Genomic DNA, 6809 nt, shown 5'->3' with positions numbered 1-6809 from the left:
CAATAAACTCATTGGTCATACACTGTCTTTCAATCCCTGCCTCAAAATATTGTAAATTTTGCTTCCCCACCCTGTAATAATAATAATAATAATAATAATAATAATAATAATAATAATAATAATAATAATAATAATAAAATAATTGGCACAGTGCACTTGTTTTTCTTAAGAATTTTCAGGTTGTTCATATTTGTTCATGTTATGTTCAAGTACAGTTCATAGATGTAAACATTTTCATTACAGAATTTTACTTTATTCACTCAAAAATATAGAGAAAACTTTGATGCTGACATTATTTATAAGTTCTTAACCTATTATTTACATTATTTTACTGGTCCGGCCCACTTTTGATCATATTAGACTGAATGAGGCCCCTGAATGAAAGTGAGTTTAACACCCCTGTTCTACAGTTTTTCTCTCATATTGTCATGGATTTTGTTGTTTTAGTTTCATATCAGCGAACACAGTGGACGCCTATGCATCATCCCATACACTACAATTCATACCATTACTGTAACTTTGCTGTTCTAGATAAACATGATCTGCACTAACATGTTAGAATGTAAAAAAAAAATTGGTAATTGTGATTAGACTGTAATTAACAGGGTTTTTTTTTTTGTTTGTTTGTTTGTTTGTTTTTTTAAGTTTGTTTTTTTTTTTTTTCTTTTTTGCACATCATCTCCATGAACTGAGTAATAACTAGCATTAGAATATGTTAAAATGTGAGAAAACATCAGATTAGCAGCATTAAAATGTTTTTATTTCATTGTTTTCATCTCACTTTCTGATATTGGGTTGTAAACATGTTTCTTTACTTCAAAAATTAAATGCATGGACATTATGTAACTCCATGAAAAGAAAAAAAACTCGATCACATTGTTTTTTTCATGTGTAAGGAGGAATAAAAACACTCAAGAAAAAAATTTTGACTAAGGTTTTCATAATTCATGCATGAAAGGGTTAAAAGACACCAATCATTTTAATAGTTTTGATGAATGATAATAATCAAAAGCATAGTGATTTAAAAGGTGGAGTTTCAGATCAACTCTGACATCCCAGCTTATGATGGAAACCATCAAAAACCCCAAAGCAGCCAAAGTGTGCTATATTTTTTTGTTAAAACTATTTGCAGTACAGTGTATGCGCAACAGTCAAATAATACCAATATCAAAAAATAATATTTGTGATGGTGTCAGTGTGTTATTTGTAAAAAAAAAAAAAAAAAAAAAAAACAACACAATTTTAAGTAAAATAAAGCACTATATCTGCAATAATTATATTAACCCTTTTATGCACGAATTCTGAGAACCTTAATCAAAATTTTTTTCCTGAGTGTTTTTATTCCTCTCTAGGCATGAAAAAAACAATGCGACTGAAAATTTTCTTCTGAAAAATAAATTTTAAAAATAAATAAATAAAATAAAAATACTAAAAAAAAAAATTAAAAATACATTTTAAAAAAAATAATAATGAAAACATTTTTTTTTTAACCTATTTTTCATGAAGTTGCAAAAATGTCCACTTAGCTAGACACTACACGTTTAATTTTTGACGCACGGAAACATGTATTTACTGATAAATTGTGTGAAAATTATGGGGAGGGCTTGTGGTTCTGGGGGTTTATGCTCAGGAGAGATCTACATAATGTTACAGGTTCATGTCAGAAAAGATATGTAGTGTCTTAAAACTTTAATAAAGATCTGTGTAAAAAAAAAAAAAAAAACAATACACAGCCTCTTCATTTTCTTACTGATGCAATGCCCTGCCACATATTAAAAGACACCTAATCATTTTAATAGTTTTGATGAATGATAATAATCAAAAGCATAGTGATTTAAAAGGTGGAGTTTCAGATCAACTCTGAAAACCCAGCTTATGATGGAAACCATCAAAAACCCCAAAGCAGCCAAAGTGTGCTATATTTTTTTTATTAAAACTATTTGCAGTACAGTGTATGTGCAACAGTCAAATAATACCAATAACAAAAAATAATATTTGTGATGGTGTCAGTGTGTTATTTGTAAAAAAAAAAAAAAAAAAAAAAACAACACAATTTTAAGTAAAATAAAGCACTATATCTGCAATAATTATATTAACCCTTTCATGCACGAATTCTGAGAACCTTAATCAAAATTTTTTTCCTGAGTGTTTTTATTCCTCTCTAGGCATGAAAAAAACAATGCGACTGAAAATTTTCTTCTAAAAAATAAATTTTAAAAATAAATAAATAAAATAAAAATACTAAAAAAAAAAAAAATTAAAAATACATTAAAAAAAAAAATTATAATGAAAACATTTTTTTATGAACCTATTTTTCATGAAGTTGCAAAAATGTCTACTTAGCTGGACACCACACGTTTAATTTTTGACACGTGGAAACATGTATTTACTGATAAATTGTGTGAAAATTATGGGGAGGGCTTGTGATTCTGGGGGTTTATGCTCAGGAGAGATCTACATAATGTTACCAATTCATGTCAGAAAAGATATGTAGTGTCTTAAAACTTTAATAAAGATATGTTAAAAAAGAAAAAAAAAAAAAAAACAATGAAAAGAACAACAAAATCCATGAGTATACAAGAGAACAGCTGGAGAATAGCTGTCCACTGGAGTGACCAGTATGCATAAAAGGGTTAATTAAATTTTATTCAGTTTTATTTGTAGAGCCCTATATCACTGCAAGGTTACCTCCCAGGGCTTTACAGAATTAGTAGGACATGAAAACAAACAACAGTTAAATAAACAGTAGTTGAAAGAAATGGATTACAACACGCAAACTGATTACATTTAGTTGAACAAGAAACAGCATTGAGCACTAATCTTGATTTTGCAATTTAAGAATTTTTCATCATTTTAACCCATAAATACCCAGTGTGACTTACATGGCAGTTCCCGAATCAATTTTTCTCTCCATTTAAGTGATTTATTACCTTTTATTATAATATCATCATCTGAATTTTGCATTTTCTCCACTGGAATTCATCTATTTTCCTAACTTTAACTGACTGATCATGTAGGTATTCACAAAAGCTCAAAGTAAATTCAAAGGTTATTTTATCAAAACAGAAAAAAATGAAGAAATAAGGACTTTGCTGCATAAAAATTTGAATTATCTGAGTGTTTCAACTGCATAACTGTATATGTGCTTTAAAAAAAAAAAAAAAAATCGGCCTTAAACATCGGCCTCAAAAATCGGCTGTAGATGTTAGCCGTCAGCAGAAAAAAATGGAGAAATAATGACTTTTTCAGTAAAATTTATCATTAACTGAACATAAACTAAGTGTGTCCATCCACTGTCATTGATCCAACTCCATGGGTTTTACTGGTGACTCAATGTTGTAGAAGATGACGGTGTTTCCATGGTAACTACGGAGCTTCTGAACGTCCTAATGGGTCATATCTGATGACCATAAAAAGATGACAAACTGCATTTTACACCAATTATTTACATGAGTTGATTGAATTTATGGATCAGTAGATGGTTTTGGTCAACGGTAGATGTTTGGTTCTTTATTATTATTATTGTTGTTATTATTATTTTTTTTTTTATATTCATACAAAATAATAATTGCTATATAATGATCAGAAGGAATAGAAATTGGGGGTAGGAGTACATAAGTTTTTACATCTTCCTACTCCTTTTCGAGCATGTATAATTTAATTTCATTTGTTTTATTATGATTCTTCTTCTTATTATTATTATTATTATTACTATTATTATTAATTAATTTATTTAGTTGTTTGTTTGCTTATCAGTCATTTATGTACTAGTACTTATATTTTGTTGGTTGATTTTTGTTTTGATTTCACTGTCTACATAATCGAAATAAAGAATTCATTCATTCATTCATTTATGGGTTAATTAATTCAATATATTGCCCAGACCTCTCTGTAACAATGCAACATCTTTACAGTGTGATCAGACTTACATTGTATAACATAGCTGTGTGTGTATTCCATGTATACCAGAGTAAATAAAATCATCCTATAACATTATGTTGATTCAATGGTGATGTTTATTTATAGAGCAGTTTTATATAGATGGATAGAGGGGGAAAAAACAAGTACAAACTGAATAATTTAGCGCAGAAATAGAAAGATCACAGATGAAAAATGTCAACATTTATTAATCTTCATTGTACCAACGTATTTAACATACAATGACTATCAGCAGGAGTCTCCAGGGACCCCAAGAATAAACTATTGTAAGAATCATCCATCATAGCAAAATGTTACCTTATTTCCTCTCAAAATATCATTAGTTATTCAATTAATGCCACGTTAAAATATATATAAATCAGCAGATCATTTGCATATTGTATAAAATACGCTGCCCTTCAAAGAGTACGAGTGGGGCTGTTACTTTTTTGGTTTTTTCAGTTAATTGTTTTGCTAGAATGTGCCAGAAAATAGGAAAATGCATACTATATTCAAGTGTTTTTTCCTTTTGAATGACTAATAGAGTGCCCCTACACCTCCTGTTAGTGTGAGATACTGTTTAATTAACCCATAAAAACACAGCGCTACTTTTGTGTCAGTTCCCAAATGATTTTTTTTCTCTATTTAACCTTTCTTAATTGATTTATCACCATTTATTACAATATTATCCTCTGGATTTTGCATTTTTCAGTATAAATCAGGTATTTTTCCTTATATTTAATTTACTGATCATGTAGATGTTCATAAAAGCTCAGATTAAAGTTGGGGGTTATTTTGTCAGAAACATAGAAAATTGAAGAGAAAGTGACTTTTTCAGCAAAGATATTAAGAACTGAATGTAAAAACATCATCTCCATCCACTTTCATTGATCCAACTCCATGGGTTTTACTGGTGAATCAATGCTGTAGAACGGGGGTGTCAATATGATCTCAGGTGGGCCGGACCAGTAAAATAATAACAGTGAAAAAAGTAAAATTACATAATGTTTACATCTACAACGTTTCCTTAAAAATCTGAAAAACATGAACAACTTGAAATGTCTTAAGAAAAACAAATGCATTTTTAACAATATTCTGCCTCAGTTTATCAGTTTATCATTTACACATGTGCATTACAACTGACATTACATTTACAAATACACAAAACATTTAGTAACAGGCAGAATATTGGTAAAATTACATTAACTTCTCTTAAGACATTTCAGGTTGTTCATATTTGTTCAGGTTATTCACATTTTTAATAAAAGGATAGTTTGTTTATATACACATTGTCATGTAATTTTACTTTTTTACACAAAAACAAAGATAAAATCTGCAGTTATCATTATTTATAGGTTATTGTGATACTATTTTACTATACTATTCTTTTATTTGGGTTTTATTTATTCTTCTGTATAGCACTGATTTCTTTTTTGTACAGTTTCTATGTCTTTAAATCTATTTTGTATTTTATTCTTCTATTTTGGTTTTAATTATTCTTCTATACAGCACTTTGGTCCACTGTTTTAAAGTGCTTTACAAATAAAGTTGGATTGGATTAGATATTTTACTGGTGTGACCCAATTGAGATCTAATTGGTCTGTATGTGGAACCTGAATTAAAATGATTTTTACACCATTGATTGTTAATATCTTCAGTGTAATTTTTGCTTTTCACAAATTCATCCAACAGGCCGGATTGGACCCTTTGGCGGGCTGGATTTGGCCCCCGGGCCGCATGTTTGACACCTGTGTTTTCTGACAGTAACAGTGTTTCCACGTTCACTATGGAGCCTCTAAACGTCCAAATGGGTCATATCTGATGACCATGAAAAGATGAAACACTGCATTTTACACCAATTATTTACATGTATTGATAGGATTAGTTCAATGCTTTTCAACCTTGGGGTCGGGACCCACATGGGGTCGTCTAGAATTCAAATGAGGTTGCCTGAAATTTCTGGTAATTGATAAAAAAAACAAAAAAAAACTAAACTTACTAATAAAAAATACATGGTGAGTTGAGAGAGACCATCACAATCCATAAAAGACATGACAAACTGTGAAGCTGAAACTGAAGCACTGTGGTTCTGTTTATCTTTCAAATGTTCATTGTGGTCAGTTTCAGATGCTGCAGCTCTTTTATAATTCATAGTTTGAGTTATTGTTTGTTCAGTATTAATTGTCAGCCTAGTAAATACAAACTCAACTGACTACATATCCTGACCAAGGAAAAAAAAAATCTCACTTTGTGCAGTAATCTACACCTGCTTTTCTGCCTCCGTCCATGATAATATACATTATATAGACTAAATGTCGTCTAAAATTAATGTTTATTTGCAACATAGTATAGCAAACTATTACATGATCTAACCCAAATTAATTTTAGCAAAAAAAAAAAAAGTCTTTGTTCTGAACGTCTGGGGTTGCCACAAATTTGTGATGTTAAAATGGGGTCACGAACCAAAAAGGTTGGAACCACTGGATTAGTGGATCAACAGGGATTAAACATTTTAGATGAGAAGATGCTTTTGTTCGCCAGTGGGTCTTTGGGTCTTTTAAAACTGGGATCCCAAAATACTACTACTTTTAATCGTTTAACATCCATTATTTTTAGGGATAGAAATGTAAGGCCAAAACGCATGTATTAGACTCTATTTCAAAGTCAACATCTTCTAGTTTCTGTGTTTAACCCTTTCATGCATAATGGTCACTACAGTGGACAGCTATTCTACAGCTCTGTTCTCTTGTATATTTGTGGGTTTTGTTATTTTAGTTCCATATCAGCCAACACAGTGCACACTTATGCACCATCCCATACACTGTAATTCATACCGTTACTGTAACTTTGCTGTTCTTGATAAACCCGATCTGCAGTAACATGTTTCAGTG

This window comes from Sphaeramia orbicularis, chromosome 24 (genome assembly GCF_902148855.1).
Source record: "Sphaeramia orbicularis chromosome 24, fSphaOr1.1, whole genome shotgun sequence".
In the NCBI taxonomy this organism is placed as follows: Eukaryota; Metazoa; Chordata; class Actinopteri; order Kurtiformes; family Apogonidae; genus Sphaeramia; species Sphaeramia orbicularis.
The sequence above is the reverse complement of the archived record's forward strand: the minus strand, read 5'-3'. Positions refer to the sequence as shown.